Below are 18334 nucleotides of genomic sequence, written 5' to 3' on the forward strand. Positions count from 1 at the left end.
GATAGGGAAATATAGACATACGACACACATACATGAAATCCCACATGGACCGCGCATTTTCTCTGCATTAACAGTAGCCTATGCCCTTTCCCGTTGTCTACTCTCTAAGTCTAAACACACCATGCCGAAGTTCCGCGGCGGAAATTCCACATGATTACGTCAGCAATGTCAAACGCATACAAACGCGACGTAATTTCGGCATGGTGTGGCATCGGTAATTTAAAATACATTGCAGGCGGAATCATACCGAACTTCCGCCGCGGAACTTCGGCATGGTGTGTTGAGACATCTGCGCAAAATTTCGTGAAAATTGCTTCAGTCGTTAACTGTTCTGTAATGATTTTACACATTAAGATGATGGAGTGTGAGAACCAATTAATAATAATAATTAATTTATACATGAGAACCAATAATGATTTACATTGTTAAAATAATTATTATTGATTTATATCACGAAATTATCAGCAATGACGAGAATTTATTGCCACACGCAAAACTTTATAACTTATTGCACACTTCACTTACAAAAATAATAATTGAAGACGTAAGCGGATGAAGTCGGTATATACTTACTAACAATCTAAAAATTTTCGTATTTTTGCTTTAGGGCCGAGAAAATTATTTGAAAAAAATGCGGATGTTATGTACAGCAAGAATCAAGATATAATACCCACTATAGCCAGTGAAGGAGTAGTTAAGTTACGAGGTTGATTCAAATACGGAAAAACTATCACGCCCATTGATTTGTACTTTAACATAGTATTTTTTATTTATATGTAGATGTGTTATCACCGGTTAATCAAAGTTCGGTTAATTTTATAAAATATAAAAAAAAAACTGCCTTAAAGATTATTACCACGCAGAAAAATGACGCGAGCCCTCACAATGCTCGACTCTCAGCTAGTAATGTAAAGTTACAAATAATGTCATAAAATGTTAGTTACCTGGTTCTTCCACTCACGTCTTCAATTATGATTATTTATAAAGTAATAGAGTATGATAACGATAAGCAGTATCCAAGGCTCATCAGGAATTATCTTTTAGTATCCATGTCTCAACATCTTGTGATATTTAATATCAATAATAACTTTATACCCCTGTTAAGTGTATCATTCAGCCTTATTTATTTGTTATGAATCAGAAAACGCGTTTGCTGTTTATATTTGATGAGATATATTAAGAGAAGTCCACACCACTGTTTTTCCATACAAACGTTGTCCCCTGTTTCCTCCCTGGATAATGCCGGTAGAGCTATGATTTTTTTCCTGAATATCTATGGTGACTAGTAGCATGTCCCTATGTTTTATTTTTTTTCTTAATGTCATTATTAAAAAAGATAAGAATGTCCAAAAACCCAAAAAAATGGCCAGATTTTCCTCTGTGTTCAAATCCCCAGAAAACAAAACTGGCTAAAATGTACAAAAAATATAAAACATAGGAACACAGCTCAAACCTTGCTTTAATTCTTAATGAAAAAAGTACTTAAATCGGTTAAGTTTTGGAGAAGGAATCAGCGGACAACGATTTTCTGTTCTTGTATTAGAACTTTTGTCGTGTTGTCTCTATCGCGCTCTGCGGTGGGAGACTTGAGATTGGTGAGACAGCAATAGATTTTCAAATACCTATTTTCAATTTCTCTCGCCCCTGGTGTATCCTCTTAAATGGTATTCTAATATTCTTCAATTATATTTGTTTCATATATGAAAACTGCGACGAATCTTATTGCATTCGCTAGTTTCGATATCTAATCTAAATCTCAATTATATTATTAAGTCTCAATTATATTATTTACTAACACTATGGATTTTTGTTGTGATCCGAAATAAAAGTTATTATTATTATTATTATAAATCTAACTTCGCAGATTTGGCGAACTTCGTTGTCGAAAGTGGCGAATGAGATGTGATTAAGCATTCTGGGCCTAGAGACGAGTGTCAAGCGATTATCGTAAACGCCAACAAAATGTATGGGATTTGACGTTAGTATTCGCTAGCGAAGCGATGACTTGTGTCAAATCGCATACATTTTGTTGGCGTTTACGATAATCGCTTGCCACTTGTCTTACAGTAGGGCTGATCGGAAAAATGTTATTATAAGATATATAAAAAACTAGCTGTTTCCCGCGACTTTGTCCGCGTGGACTTTAGTTTATAGCGCGCGATGTCAACAAAATTGGTGTCAAAAGCTTTTATAAAAAAACCCTGGTACCCCTTAAATCAATACAGCTGTGTAGTGTGCACACAATAAGTACTTTATTTTTTATATTAAACTTTATATTTTATGCCAAATTTCAAAGCATATTTAGCCCCCCAATTACACAACTTTACCCATAAACTATTTATCATTGATAGGTTTAGCCCCAATTTCACCAACGTCTGTTAGTGTTAACAGCTTGTTAAAATGTCCTGTCTTCTCTTTCATTCATATGAAAAACGAAACAGCTAACGTGATACTAATTCGATCATTAACTTTAACAGTCGTTGGTGAAATTTGGTCTTAAGGTTACGTCACTGCCTGCACAGATAAAGTATTGAGTTATTTAATACCGTAGAATAGATATAACAATCGAAAAAAATCGAGACTTAAATGTAAGATGATACCACCTCTTATAGAAAGACTTTTGAGCAAGCGTCAGCGCGATGTAGAAGACGCACGGCGCCATCTATTATGAATTTTTTGAACAAATTTACGACCCTTACAACCCTTTTTTCCAGTAAAAAAGTAGCCTATGTCCTTTCTCAGGCTTTAGACTATCTGTATACAAAATTTCATTACAATCGGTTCGGTAGTTTTGGCGTTTGGCGTGAAAGCGAGACTGACAGACAGACAGAGATACTTTCGCATTTATAATATTATTATAGATTATGTGCACACTGCACAGCTGTTTTTGGGTATTTTGATTAATTAAGGGCCGCGCTACACCGGAATGGCAGCGGCGAGGCGAGCGCTTTCAGCGCTGCCATTCCGGTGTAGCGCGGCCGTAAGAGGGGTACCACTTACCAGGGTTTTAAAAAGTTTTTAAATTTGACACAAATTTTGTTGACACCGCGCGCTATAAACAAAGTCCACGCGGACGAAGTCGGGCAACAGCTAGTATATATATAATATTATTATAATATTATTAAACATCATATTCTAACATATTAAAAACTATAAACAAAAACATACTAATTACTAATAAGTATGATTAGTTCTATGTTACAATAAAGTAAAAAATAAAGCGCCATCTGTTGAATCGTATTAGAACTAAAATGTTCATTCCATCGATATATTTCTGGATTTTTTATAATATTATACATAAAATATGTTTAAGATTTTTGAAATTTTATTTTAATACACATCCAAGACCCAGGAAAATTGAAAACTTTTTGTTCCGCCTGCGGGACTCGAACCCAGGACCCCCGGGATGAGCGCTGGCCACGCGCAATGCGAATTCATTTTCATCGAAATTTTCATGGAAATAAGATATTTTCCCACATCAAAATGTAGCCTATGTCCTTTCTCAGACTCTAGAATAACTGTATACAAAATTTCATTGCAATCGGTTCAGTAGTTTTGGCGTGAAAGCAAGACAGACAGACAGACAGAGATACTTTCGCATTTATAATATTAGTATAGTATGGATTATAATATTATTAAACATCATATTCTAACGTATTAAAAACTATAAACAAAAACATACTAACTAATAAGTATGATTAGTTCTATGTTACAATAAAGTAAATAATAAAACGCCATCTGTTGAATCGTATTAGAACTAAAATGTTCATTCCACTGATATATTTCTGGATTTTTTATAATATTATACATAAAATATGTTTAAGATTTTTGAAATTTTATTTTAATACACATCCAAGACCCAGGAAAATTGAAAACTTTTTGTTCCGCCTGCGGGACTCGAACCCAGGACCCCCGGGATGAGCGCTGGCCACGCGCAATGCGAATTCATTTTCATCGAAATTTTCATGGAAATAAGATATTTTCCCACATCAAAATGTAGCCTATGTCCTTTCTCAGACTCTAGAATAACTGTATACAAAATTTCATTGCAATCGGTTCAGTAGTTTTGGCGTGAAAGCAAGACAGACAGACAGACAGACAGAGATACTTTCGCATTTATAATATTAGTATGGATATTATTATTTATCACAAATTGCATGATAGTAAATTTGTTGGTGTATATGACTAGAAATCTAGACCAAATATTATACATATAATAAGTTAAAGCTCTATATTATAATTTATAAGTGATGTAGAGATTGTAGACATTTTGTTGCTACTACAACATAAAGTATCATAGTAATAAATTATTATGTTATATTTTTAAGATAAAATAGAATAGAAATTATTTATTTACTGAAATAATGTACAATATGATGTTAAAGTTATGTGATCAATCTCTCTTATGTTGCCTTTGGGTGGCGTGCTAATTTTATACAATCTTTCAAATTCTAATTTAGTTATATACTTATAAGTTAATACTACTTATAATTATTTATCCTTTAATCTTATTTTATTTTCAATTATTTTTTAAGCTACAATAATACAATTCAATTTTTGCATGGCTAGATTAGAGCTAGACTTTATAATAATTGCGACTGGAGCTGATTGGTAACGCTCAGTTAAAAAAGATAAATTTCACAATTTCCGTTAGCGAAATGCGAATTAGCTGGTTCAATTAAGTTTAATGGAAAACTAATTTAAACAATATTAATTAACAACATTAAGGCAAAGTAAAACCATTTAAAGTAAAGGCTTATTTTGTAGGTACTTTATGCAAATAAAAATAATATCGCTATTTAAAGAGATGTTAATTGTTATAATTTCTTTATTTGTAATTTTATGCGAAAGTGCGAATACGACTGAAAATATCAAAATATGTAGATACAGGCTGTAGGAATTAGGTTTCTTTTTTTTTTTTTTTTTTTTGGAAAATCATTATATTATATAATATTATATTATTATATTATAACTAGCTGTCCCGGCAAACGTTGTTTTGCCGTATAAAGTATTTCGATTTTCGCCCATATTATTTTATTGAAGTGACTAGTCCATCGCTATCCCGTCACACAAACATTGGTCGCCGTCAGTCTCGAGTTGTAATAATTTACTATTATTTATTCAACAAATGCACTGATCAATATACAAAGTAGATGCTGTCCGATTCTCAACCCTAGTCGATATGCTCGCTAAGATTCACGAAAATCGGTCGAGCCGTTTCAGAGGAGTTCAACCACGCACCCCGTGACACGAGAATTTTATATACATATTAGATATCCAATATTTGGATATCCAATATTTGGATATTTTTGTTGATTAAAAATATTGACTCTAAAAAACCATCATCCAATTAAAGGCTAATTAAGTTTAGTTTGACCCAGTGGTATGTTGACATTCGGGAAACCTGGCAACGACTTAACCCCTGTTTCACACGGGGAACCGGTCCATTGCGGGTCCGCCGCCGGCGCCCCTTTGCGATGCCGCAGCCAGACGTGCATTGTATACCATCACCGATTGAGCTGTTCACCTGATATAAGACGAAGCAACCACCTTGATGACAGTTTGCGCACAGATGTCGCATCGACCGCACGTCTCTTCCTCGATAAACCCGCGAAAAATGTAATGCCGTGTATGTAAATACGAGTGTTTAAGTGTGTGTAAATAATTTTTTTTTGTTAAAATCCTGTGATATTAGGGTGTAGTGCAATCAGGCTGCAAGTGAGTATTTTTTTTATTTTTTATTAGCGGCCAGGTAGATTTCACAAAGGGCACTGGCCTCGTATAAAGGGCTGACAAAAGTGGCATAGTGGCACATTTCTGCCGGCAGACGAAAAAAAACCCACCGTAGAAGCATTCATATTTCGAACGTTCCCATTGAAATTAGCGCTATTGTTTTTTTTTCTAATTCAAATTTGTTAGAATGAACAGTTCGTGTTTTTATGTGTCACAGTTCAAAGATTGTGTCTGTTTTGGTTGTGATAAAATTATTGTAAGCAGTTTTATGAAAAATAAAACATGTAGAGTCTTGTGCAAGGTATAAAATATTCAATAATAATAATAATCATTATCATTCCATTGCCTTGAATGTAAGTTACAAAAAAGTTATTATAAGGTAAAACATGTTACACGAAGATTCATTCTTAACATTCGAGAAAATTTCCTTACAATTTCATGATAATTATACCTCCATAATTGTACTATTAAGGCACATAAACCATAAAATATAATGTACAGTAGTTATGCAGACTATTTACCTGGAGTAATCGTATGTGATAAACTTATCAACTTAATAAGTACTAATTACCTTATAAAATCAGCTGTTTTATTAACTTTATCTTCTTATTCTACTATGGTTTTTATGCGATAATTGCTTTAATACTTATATAAAAAAATCGGAAGTCAAATCGCCTCACGACTCTAGCTGGAGTAAGTTCAATTAAAATTTATTTATCTGCATCTTATCGTAGACTTGGAAAATATACTTTCCTAAAGTCTTTGATATTATTATACACAAAACAATTTTAATTTTAATATTGAAAGAATTGAATAGAAAGAATTGTGTTATTTTCTAAAAATATTACTTATGCCAAGTGCCGAATTTCCGTCTAATTAAATAATATGGTTCGTGCGTAGCGTTATCATAATAATAATTCATTGAAAAAGTATAGTACGGGAGCCGAAAATTTTTTTTTATAGTAATCAAGCTAATTTTTATGAGTAGCTTCATTTTGATAAGACAAACAACATTTTTATCTGCGAAAAATCTCGAAAGTGGTAGTTAGCTACCACCAGAGATAGAAAGGATTTCATACAAGTTTTGTTGATTACAGTACCCTATACCGGAACTCTAACGAGCTGATTTTTTGTATATTGATAGATTAATAGTTATACAATTTAAGAGGTACATTGTCCTACAAATAGAACAATCCATATTTTAGGACCATCAAGTCAAAGTATGAAATCCTTTCTATCTCTGTTAGCTACCACTTTCGAGATTTTTCGCAGATAAAAATGTTGTTCGTCTTATCAAAATAAAGCTACTTACAATAAATTAGCTTGATAGTAATAAAAAAAATTGTTCTAGGGCTGCGGTACTAGTAGTCCCCAGTGTCACTTCATAACCAATCAGCCAGCTATCGAACTGAAATCCAATCCTTCGGACCAAACAAATATACTTTTGGTGTTATCGGATAAAAGTTGATAACAGTAGATAGATAATAATTAATTAGGTATCAATCAATTTAGTCGACCGGTATAATTAGCAAAGAAAATACAGTAATTTAAGGAAAAAGAAAATTATACTTAAAGAAAAAACAAATGTTTTATTCCTAACCTGAAAAAATCTAGTTTGTGTAATGACTTAGAGGATCTAGGATTAAAATTTTAAACATTGTAATAAAAGTATAGGGACGCCGGAAAAAAAATATAATATTCAAGTTCCAACTTTGTTAAGTTCGCAAAAATTATACACAAAAAAAATATCCACAGCCGAACATATAACCTCCTCTTTTTTGAAAGCCGGTAAAAATAAAATCACAATCGGCAATTAAACACGAAATTTAAATTCTATTAATGGACTTAAAAATATTTTAATCTGATATCAATTTATTGAGACTTTGTCTGTGTTATTTATAAAGATAATAAGTATTCGATATTTTCATGCTGAAAAAATAAACAAAAAATTGACTTTTTGCATTAAATATTCATCATCGCAATTTCCCATGTGTAACGCCGTTTATGGCCGACTTTTATCGACATTTAACTATTTACGATTTTTAGGGTTCCGTACCCAAAGGGTAAAAACGGGACCCTATTACTAAGACTTCGATATCTGTCTGTCTGTCCCTCCGTCTGTCCGTCTATCTGTCTGTCTGTCTGTCTGTCTGTGTGTCTCCAGGCTGTAACTCAAGAACCGCTAAACCTAGACTTCTGAAATATTCACAGATTGTGTAATGTTTATATCTGTTGCCGCAGGCCGCTATAACAAGAAATACTAAAAACAAACATGCTTTTTTTTTTGCTATTTTTTGCTCGATATCAATAACGGCAAGTCGGCAATACATAGGCACTTGAAATATTCACGAAATAATCAGTTTTATTTGTACTTTAATAATTTATAAAAAAAAATTAAGTAAATGAAATAATTCAGGGGGCTCCCATATTCATTTTCATTTCATTAAATATAATAATAAAAATGTGAGCTATACTTCTAGCAGACTCCTCTTAATAATAACTTTAGAAGTACTATGAACAGTAGATTGCTACTATATCGTAGAGAAAATTTAGTATGACCTAGTTTTTATTATTCGTAGGGATGACCTATAAATTTAGCTCTTCCAATGTAGATCTACGTTTTGAATATCAACCTTGACATCATTCAGTCAATAAACATTTACATTTTGAAAAAATTTATCACTTCTCCAAACAATAACATATCGAAACATTACAAACATAATGGGTTTTTAGTGTTATTTAATACAACAATAGGTAGTAGAATCGATTCGCTACAAAGATTGTAATTAATCGGATAACGAAAAATTCCGTTACTGGACGTCAATTCGATAAACGGATTATGTGGTCTTAATACTTTAAAAATATTTTTAATGAGTAGGTAAAATATTGATAACATAATACTAATCCCCCTATTGCGCACCATTGTTAGTTGTTACTATAATATTATGTTGTAACGAAAAATGGGTCAAGTTTCAAAGAAAATAATATGATTGTTACAGTGTTTACAAATGCGACTAAATTTTTAAACATTAATGGATTTATAGATAATCGCTGAACTTAAAAAAATATTCTGTACATTGGTACATTTCTCAAAGAAATATAGAGGTAAAAAGTAATTCTTTCAGCGCTGCTATTTTCACAGTTAACTCTATTATTTGGGATTCAAACACGCTCTAATCTCTAAAGTTTAATATCACTTTGTTTTGTTAAACTCTGATTAACTGATTATAGCTAAAGCTATTATCAGTTATATTTGGCTATAAATAGCCAAATATTATCATGGTGTAACGTGAATTAAAAAAATCCTAAAGTACCTAAAAGTAATTTAGGATTTTTTTTTATTCACGTTACACCATGATAATATTTGGCTATAAAGCTATAATCAGTTAATAAGAGTTTAACAAAACAAAGTGATATTAAACTTTATAGTTTAGAGCGTGTTTTTCAATTTTTTTTTTATATTAAGTACCTAAAAGTAATTAATATTAAAAAAATTGAAATATTTTTTTACTTTTTAAAGGATTTTTTTTTAATTTTAAATTTAATTTTTAAAAAGTATTAACTTTTTAAAGGTACACTAGTATAATGTACGAGTAGATTTAGTCGTGACTCAAGAGCAACAGTGCTTCACCCACCGTCACCGTGTAGTGACGAAATTGTAATTGTTGTAAACAGTTCTGTAATTAGTTATTAGAAACATTCGTTATAATCTCCCTTTTTTCACCAATAAAGTTATTATTATTTTAATATTAAATTTGCAGACATTAGGTAATTCTTCCACACTTTCAACCCCCACAACTTTTAAACGGCACAACCGATCTTCATCAAATAATATGTCCGAACATTCGCACGTATAGTCACCTTTAATAGAAAAAAAAAACTAAATTGAAATCAGTTTATCCGTTCTGGAGCTATGACGCCACATACATACAGCTACAGACAGGCATGTCAAAATTATAACATCCCTCTTTTTGCGTCGGGGGTTAAAAAGAAATGTCAGCGCAATAGTTTTTAGGGTTCCGTAGTCAATAAGGATCCTTATAGTTTTGGTCTGTCTGTCCGTCTGTCCGTCTGTTTGTCTATCCCTACAAAGCTACAAAGCTGTAATTTGGCATGAATGCATATATTAATGATGCCGACAAAATGGTACATAAAATCTTAAAAAAATATTTTTTTATGGTACCTTCCCGGACGCGAAAAAAAAATTCATCTTCACTTGATGTGTACAAGTGGAGATGAATTTTTTTTTCGCGTCTACCCCATAGTGTGGGGTGTCGTTGGATAGGTTTTTTAAAAATATTATGAGTACTTATGATTCATAGATCGTTTTCCGATTTAGGGATCCGTTTGTGATATATTAAGTTTTATTTATTTTATTTATTTATTTATTTAACTCAGGCATCTTGGCCCATATTATAAATACCTTATAGACTAACATACATACAATTATACTAAAAACTAACACTAACACTAAAACACTAAACACGTATTGTCTGCGACGTGGGGCGCGACGTGTTCGGAAGTCGTCCTCGGAACCTCCTGTAGACGACTCCGATCGGCCAGAACTCCTCCTTCTCGAAGGTCGGTAGATGGTGCGTCGGGACTCTCACCACAAAGGAACTAAAATTCACTTTGTGGCGGGACTCCAAGCGCTCGACCCTCAAGACGAAGTGGGTCTTGCTCCTGATGTAGTCCACGACCTGCTCGACCGTCGTAGACCAGTGCAGCCTGGACACGTACAGCGGGGTCACGGGAGTCTCACGCCGCAACAGCTGCTCGGGTCCTTCGGGTGCGGTACCGCGATGGTTGCAGACGACGGGTTTCTTCCTCTTCCTCTCCACTCTTATAAACCCGTCATCATCGCACTTTCGGTCCTTTTCGGAGGAAAAGTTTAAAAGTGGAAAAAGTCCTTCTACCCGCAGCTAAACGGTTGCTTCTGGAAATATGAAAAAATTCACGGTAGTAGGAAATATGCTGAATTTAAAAGGAAAACTATCACGGCTAAGCAGACTTCATTAGTAATTGAGTAATAGTCGTTCAACTAAAAAAAAGGTATTCGGCGAAGTATAAAGGAACTTTTCGTTTTTTTTTTCCTTTGAACGTAACTGGGATGATGTTGTTAGTAGTGTAAAACACGTTATAAATGTACATTCATTGACCATACAAACATTTAAAAAAGCTAAAGGTACTACGGGTACGGAACCCGGTTGCGCGAGGCCCAACACGCACTTGGCCGGTTTTCTTTTGCAGTCTACGGCGCCTCTACGCCGCTACGCATGCAGTATTCTATTCTAGCGCACGATTATGTATGCTCCATTAAATGTGAACCTGACCTTTACCTGTGAATACGTTTAAAAATACTATAAATTACATAAATTACATTGTTATTTGTTCATCATTATTTCGCCTACCTACGGTCTACGGAAGACAAATAATTTAAATATGCTGAGCGTTTCAAAGAAAAAGTAGTTAGTACATAAACATTTTTATACAATATTTTTTCATAACAATGTTCGGATTTACAAGTTCAAAAACACCTCACACGATTCGCTCGGGACTTCAAATATTTCCAAAACCCTATCAATATCACTTAAGTGATTTTAGCATAGCTCTATACCAGGAGTTCCCAAACTTATTTTGTCTACCGCCCACTTTGAAAACAAATTATGTTTAAGCGCCCCTATTGTTTCAATTTAAAACGTATCCAGATGAAATAAATCATCCCCCAAGCCTCTACACAACGCCCCCATTATTTTTCTGGGTCCCACACCCTTTAGACGTTCAGCGCCCACAAGGGGGCGTTATCGCCCACTTTGGGAAAGACTGCTCTATACGCTGAAACCGATGGCAACGGCGCGCGGCGTCAGAGAGACAGACACTTCGCATTTATATATTTATAGACGCTATGGATGGAAATAAAATCAAATGTCAACAACCATTATAAAATTGGTTTTACTGTGGACGGAGCAAGCAGTGAAGGAAAACATCGCCGGAAATGCCTCACGATGTTTTCCTTCCCCTCTTGTTATGTACGAGTATGTTCGTATAATTATGCTTTTAAAATATCGATACAATAAGGTTCCGGAATAAAACTTGCGAGTTTTTAGTGAAATTAAAATATTTATTTCTAAATAGGTTAACAAAGTTAACACTTTTAGAACGTCGCATCTACATGGGGCCTATACTACCACCGGTTAGGGAACTAACCCGGCGAGAAGAACCGGCGTAAGAAACTCGCTAGTTAGATTAGACTTAAGAACAATAAATAATCTTGATGACATAGTAGGTATATTATAGCATCAAAATATGGAATATTTAAAACGTTAATAGTCGAAGCAGAGCTCAGCTCAAATCTCAAAATCGCCCCAAAAACACCAAAGTGACCACATTTTTAGCCTCGCTTTTGACCTTTATATTAATTAAATACGATCTATGTGGTAACTTTAAAAAATCTACATTAACACAATGTAGGTACTAATATTTAATGCTGTATTCCCAGACGTTTTCTAATTCATTAAAATTTTCTGTATGTCCGTCCTAAATCCTAATGTTTATTACGGCCTCTACTATAAAATACACCAAAATATTTAGAATAACTTCCTTGGGATAATATGCGTTCATCGAGCAAGAACCGTACATTTATCGGGATGAAATCGATTCTATGTCCTTTCCCGAGACTCAAAGTAATATACAAATTACAAACCTGCAAATTTCATGAAATTTGATTCAGTCGTTTCATCTTGAAACGCTTACAGACAGAATAGGTATTTTCGCATTTATAATAATACTAGACGTTCCGCGCGGCTTCGCCCGCGTAAATTAGATATTTCACAGACAAATTAGTCCACAAAAAATTGCGTATGATCCTTCACGTGGTTTACTTCTTATCTGTGCCAAATAACAGAAAAATTGAACCAGTAGTTCGTGAGATAAGCCCTTTCAAATAATTTTCCACGTTTTTTCCACATTTTCCTCTATTTCGTCGCTTTAATTAGCTTTAGCGTGATAAAATATAGCTTATATCCTTCCCCGACAAATGGGCTATCCAACACTGAAAAAATTTTTCAAATCGGACCAGTAGTTCCTGAGATTAGCGCGTTAAAATAAGCCCTTTTAAATAATTTTCCCCCGTTTTTTCTATATTTTCCTCTATTTCTTCGCTCCTTAGTCTTAGCGTGCCAAAATATAGCATATAAGCCTTTCTCAATAAATGGGCTATTTACGACTGAAAAAATTTTTCAAATCGGATCAGCAGTTCCTGAGATAACAAACTCTTCCGCTTTATAATAATTATAAACGTATAGATTGTTATTGTTACTAACTACCTACAATGTGTAGTGACTAGTGAGTAGTGAAGTAGAAAATTATATTCTACAGAAAATACTAAATATAATGATAATTGCCATTTCTATTGTTTAATATTATAAAAAATGTAAATAACTAATGATTATAATGTCCTATTCGATGTGCTAAACGGCCAGGAAGCGCTCTGTAATGGCGTGTCTAAACTATATTTATATCAATGACAATGAAATACTGCACAGTGCACTGAAACACATTTCACAACTACTTTACTCAACCTTTTTTCATAGGGGCCACAACTCCAGTCTGTATCTCAAGAACCGCTGCAGCTAGACTTCTCAAATTTTCACAGATTGTGTATATCTCTTGCCTTAAAACAAAATAAATTAAATATTAAATAATTAAATAATTCCCATACAACAAAAATTAATAATTATTTAAGTACAACCTAAAGTACTTAAATAATTAATAATAAAATTTAAATAAATTAAATAATTAAGGGGCAATTTTCAACCTATTTTTGCTCTATTGTGGTACGGAACCCTTCGTGTGCGAGTCCAACTCGCACTTGGCCGATTATTTAAGTTTTTTAAGGTTATGAATTAAACGCTACATTAAATCAAATTCCTTTAATTATTATTATGAACAGAAGTAAATAACAAAATATAGTATTTTGTTGCAAGTGCTTACATTTGACAAAAGACCGAGTGCGTAAATGTTGCGTCCTTGTAAATGTAATGGTAATTTATTTATCGGGATTAGGGAATGCAATACCGGGTTACCGGGATCCCGCATTTTGCGGGACTAATCCCGGTCAAAAATTTAGCGGGATCCCGCAGGACTGGCGGGATTACAAAAAAGCGTAATTCATATGTGTAACGCTGCGCGCGGGAGTGCGTGAACTGGCTACAGGCAGCCCAATTAGCAATTTACCATCAATTCACCTATAATTCACTTTTAAATGACAATTGTACCAACCAGCGTGGAAGCTGAGCAAACTTTTTCAGCTGCTGGGGCTACCTTGTGTTGAATATCAGGAGCCGTTTGGCAGACGACACAATTAATACCTTAACATTTTTAACATACTTTTATATACAGGGTGTAACAAAAATAAGTGATAATACTTTAGGGTGTGTACGTGTTCCTTGTAGAGAGTTCACTGTGAAAGTAGCAGCGCTGAAAGACGAAAAATTTTTTTCACTTTTGTATGGGCAAGGGCTCGAGCGTCACGAGTTTCCCCATACAAAAGTGAAAAAAAATTTTGGTCTTTCAGCGCTGCTACTTTCACAGTGAACTCTCTACAAGGAACACGTACACACCCTAAAGTATTATCACTTGTTTTTATTACACCCTGTATAAGTTGGTTAAAAAGTGTTTTTTAGTTTTTTTTTAACATTTTTTTTTACGTAGCCATTTTAGTTATTTAATATTTTTATATCTAAAGTCTGAAGTATTAATAAACCCTTGTAAAAAAAAGTGTCCGACAATGTTTGTTTTATTTATGTTTCTAAGAATAAAAGGAGTTCTATCAAGTAAAGTCATTATAACGATTTATTTTAAAAGTTTAAGTCCACCCTGCGGGATCCCGCAAATACCGGGATCCAGCGGGATTGTGATGGTTCAGTCTCGCAAATACCGGGATTGAAATTATCCTGCGGGATGGCATTCCCTAATCGGGATTATAGAAAAGTAAGGATCTACTAACTTAAGCATGCACCTACTTTAAGGCTGTGTTTAAACCAAATTGACTGTCAGCCGCCGAAATTGAGCGAACGTTACGCAGTTTATTGTATTGCCATACATATTCACTTTTTTGTTCACACCTAACCGACAATGCGTTATTACGTTAGGCGTAGGCGCTGACATTCGGCGCCCGATTAATCTGCACGTCATTACGCTCCGCGGACGCTGATGGCTACGTAGCTACGTCAGCTGTAGCGTATACTAAGGGGGTTATTACATTATCATTTATATATGATCATTTCTATGATCATATATAGGATCCAATATATATGATCATTTGATCATATCTGCATATTACATTATCATATTTCATTGATCCTATTTTACGTCATATGTGGTTTCAATAGCCAATGGAGAGCGCTAACGCTGACAGGTATTGACGTCAGGGTTACTAGATCTCAGAGAATTCGATTTGTCAAAAGACATCGTCATTTTTAATATGGCTTGATTTTTTTTATTTCAGCAAGATTATCCAAGTATATAATTAGAAAAATAATTACATTACATTATTTGAAACATATTAACGAACAAGAAATTAAAAACTCTTTTTTATATTAAATAACTGGCAACACCTATTTCTATGACCGTATTGGATCCAATCTCTCAGCAAATATCAAAAATCTATGATCAAGGAAGAAATGAATCATATGTCTATATTACATTATCCAATATCATTGACTCAATGATCTTGGATCCAATATATATGATAATCTAATATCCCCCTTAGTCAGTATACACCTCCGTGGTCTAGTGGTATAAAGCGCGGCTCTTGACTTGGAGGTCGTGGGTTCGATTCCCGCGTTGGTAACATGTTATTTCCAAGTTTGGTTAGGACAATGCAGACTGATCACCTGATTGTCTGACAAGTAAGATGATCCATGCGTCGGATGGGCATGTAAAAAGTCGGTCCTGCGCCGCCTCATCTCTCGCCAGTCGTGTCGGTCTTCCGTCCCACTGGGTTATGAGAGTAAAGGAATAGAGAGTGCTCTTGTGTACTGCGCACACACTTAGGCCCTATAAAATTAGTCCTGCGTAGCTGGCCTGGTTTCAACGAAACCGGCCACCGTCATCGAAACCGGTGTGGGAGTTATTATTATAATATTATTATTATTATAGTCAGTAGGTATACTGTGAACCAAAAATACCGTTTATTTTCACGTTCACACTGGGGCTCACAGTGAGCCTGCTCACATTCGGCGGCTTACAGTCAGTTTGTTTTGAACACGGCCTTAAAATTTGTAATTTTCCATTTAAATTTCCACTAAATTTCCATCCAAAACTGCGACCAAAGGGTCTTGATAGTCGTCTCTATTAATATTCCGACTAACACGTATCTAAGGCCACTTTGAGGCCGCATGGCTGCCGGAAGGTACGGGGTAAACGATTTCTTTGTTTCATTAAGGCCACATTCTGAATAATTTAATTTGCCATTTTGAAACAATTACATTATAATTAGACGAGACATTTTTGCATAATTTAATCGTATTAATTAATCAAGAGAGATTTATCTTTTCTTCCTGTAGTTTATGTTTAGGGAAAACGTATTTGAGGTTATATTATTTAGATAAATAATTATTATGTGACCGAATTTAAATTTAATTTATTTAAATACCACTACAATAATTCAGCATAGTACAAAATAAATGACAACAAAAAATAAACACTTTTAACACTGATCAAAATTTAAGATATTTTAATATTATAAGTACGCCATATTTTATCATTTATAGAGTCCCAAAATTGATAAAAAAGGCGTAATAAGGCAACTTTCCTTAAATAAATCTGTGATTTCTGGAACGTAATTTTATAAGAATTAGCCAGCATGAGGTATCCGCGGGTTTAAAGACTCCGAGGCGTTTGACTTCACGCCGAAACCTGTTGCTTAGGTTATCCTCCTCCAGAGTAATTATCAAGTCAATGATACTATTTATCAGTTTCAAGTATCAAGAGTGTTTACGCTATGTATACGGTAAATCTGATGTTTTTAATGACTTTATTACTTACTACCTAATAGCTCTGTCCACACTGTGCACTTTCATCTTCAATTTTCATCATCAACTTTCATATTGGCGCATTCAATAATTGAATGCGTCAAGGAACGCAACGCCAATATTGTCATTTTTGAAGTTTTGGATACGGTCGGAGGGCATGCGTCGCGGGCATGCCTCACGTTCGCTGTTGACTGCGCTATAACGCATGCCCTTGACGCACAGAAAAAGGCACAGTGTGGGCAAAGCTAATAATGCCCTATACTCCGTTGCGCCACAATTAGTTTATCGGGTGGGAACCGTACATTTTCCGGGATGAAAGTCCTTTCCCAGGACTGAAGGTATCTCCGTACCAAGTTTCAGCAAAATAGGCTCAGCAGTTTCGTGAAGAGACAGACAGACAGACAGCCACACTTTCGCATTTATAATGGTATGGATTAGTAGAAGTAGTAATTAGGAAGCATTTAATGTAACGTTAACGTTTAAAGTAAAATGATGATATTTAAATAGATACTAGCTATTTGACCGAGCTTTGCTCGGTATTCGATAAAAGCCGAAAAATGACATTTCCTAAAAATGATTAGCTAGATCGATTTATCGCCCCCAAAACCCTCTATATACAAAATTTCATGAAAATCGTTGGAGCCGATTCCGAGACTCTAAAATAATGGATGCTGTTAAGCATTCGTGTACTAACCCACACAAAAATTACGTATTGAGTTATGAATGCAGTTATGTTCTGTAGATGATTTAGAACAAGACTGCATTCAAAATTTAACAACAAAAAAAATGTGGGTTAAGACACTAATGCTTAACAGCGACCAAATATAGTATACAAGAATTGCTCGTTTAAAGATATAAGAATATCTATCATGATCTGGTTAATTTTAAGTTTTTAGAATATTTAAATTACTAATGAACCAAGATCAGTATGAAAAGTATGAAGATTATAGTTATATTTAAATAAACTCATTTTGCATCGCGATAAAAGAGATGTAAGTAATTGCGATTTGAATAATATTACAATCTTAACTGAATTTTTCAAACTTTTTTGGGGTTTTTGTCTATGATTGCTTTATATCACATTCTAAACCACTAAAATAATATTCGAACCTACAATAATTAAAATGACATTATGAAAGAAGTTAGTATTGACTTATCAAAGGTAATCAAAATTACTATAGGTCTACCAGAATCTGATGGCAAAAAATTAGAGAAGTAATTGACTCTAGTAATACCGGGGTAATGGGAATAAAACATTTTGATCCTTTTTTAGGGTTCCGTAGTTTCTCTTATAGCGGTTGATTCTGTGTGTGTGAAATATTTTATCCAATGATCAATGATATTTTTTGAAAATCTGACATGAAAATTTGCCATCAGATCCTGGTAGACCTATAATTAGTCGCTGTTAAGCATTAGTGTCCTAACCCACAATTTTTTTTTTGTTGTTAAATTTTGAATGCAGTCTTGTTCTAAATCATTTAAAGAACAAAAGTGCATATTATATAACTCAATACGTAATTTTCGTGTGGGTTAGTATACGAATGCTTAACAGCGTCCATTATTAT

General features: G+C 34.0%; 1 protein-coding gene across 2 annotated transcripts in view; it reads left to right on the plus strand.

Annotated features, from left to right (window-relative positions):
- LOC121736851 (solute carrier family 41 member 1-like) overlaps positions 1-18334 on the plus strand; it is a 93209-nt gene that overhangs the window by 22863 nt on the left and 52012 nt on the right. The window contains exon 1 of one of the 2 annotated variants that reach the window (XM_042128302.1): positions 5574-5718. The exons of the other annotated variant lie outside the window; for it this stretch is intronic. The gene's annotated coding sequence lies outside the window, so the exon portion shown is untranslated. Of the gene's footprint in view, positions 1-5573; positions 5719-18334 lie in introns of those variants that run through there. 2 annotated transcript variants of the gene reach the window in all.

The sequence above is a fragment of the Aricia agestis genome, chromosome 19, assembly GCF_905147365.1.
Source record: "Aricia agestis chromosome 19, ilAriAges1.1, whole genome shotgun sequence".
In the NCBI taxonomy this organism is placed as follows: domain Eukaryota; kingdom Metazoa; phylum Arthropoda; class Insecta; order Lepidoptera; family Lycaenidae; genus Aricia; species Aricia agestis.